Source organism: Papaver somniferum, chromosome 11 (genome assembly GCF_003573695.1).
Source record: "Papaver somniferum cultivar HN1 chromosome 11, ASM357369v1, whole genome shotgun sequence".
NCBI lineage: Eukaryota > Viridiplantae > Streptophyta > Magnoliopsida > Ranunculales > Papaveraceae > Papaver > Papaver somniferum.
In genome coordinates this window covers 66,746,163-66,746,925 of record NC_039368.1, presented here as the reverse complement: position 1 = coordinate 66,746,925, position 763 = coordinate 66,746,163, and the positions used below count along the sequence as shown (strand labels likewise).

Here is a 763-nt window from a genome sequence, read left to right as displayed (position 1 = left end):
AAAAAAAAAAAAAGGGTTCATCTATTCTAATACACTTTCATAATTTTGCTGAAAAAACCAGAAAGAAAAGAACCCTAATCTGAATCAACAAAAATAAGAATGGGTGATACCTGGTATAATAGATTTGTAGATGGGTGATCTTTCTTTCATCTTCAGTCTCTCAGAAAATTAACAATGAGAATTATTATTTGATCGCTAAGGAGAGTAACGAATTTTGCATTTAATGGAAAAATAATCAAGCGAACGTTTCAAGGAAAAGGGAAACGGCAATGGCTAGATCACGACCGTTCTTTATCTCCCCAAAGTGTAGAACCCGTTTATTTTGGTTATAGAAGAGAAACATATTAGTGGCTCAATCTGGACCGTGTTTTATGAATCAAAAATGTAGTTCACCTTCTGTATTTAACACACATATCAGCTGATCGATCAAAATCGTCCTTTATATGTTCGAACTGTAGATGACCGTCCATATAGAAAAAAACTACTGTCCCTTATAATATAGATGTGTTTGAGGTGCATATACTTTAATATTGGAATATGCTTAATAATGGGCGTGTTTAAAATAGTTTGGCCCTTATCAAAAATTGAGTGGTATATAATAATTGGCTAGGGTTTTTATTCACAGATACGTGAATAGAAAAAAAGAAAAAAAAGGAAATGAAAAAAAAGGTGTCGTCACTTTCATCTTCTCCAACTTTCTTCTCTTTTGTCTTCTAGTACAAAACCCCAAAAACACTTTTAGCCATCACTTTCATCTGTCTTC

The 763-nt window shown here is 32.8% G+C and overlaps 1 long non-coding RNA gene across 1 annotated transcript in view; it reads right to left on the bottom strand.

The window, feature by feature from the left end:
- The window catches only part of LOC113321091, a 2,198-nt gene extending 1,948 nt beyond the window's left edge, over nucleotides 1-250 (bottom strand). The window contains exon 1 of the long non-coding RNA XR_003346468.1: nucleotides 111-250. This is a non-coding gene — a long non-coding RNA (uncharacterized LOC113321091). The remainder of the gene's footprint in view (nucleotides 1-110) is intronic.
- Between the last annotated feature and the right edge of the window lie 513 nt (nucleotides 251-763).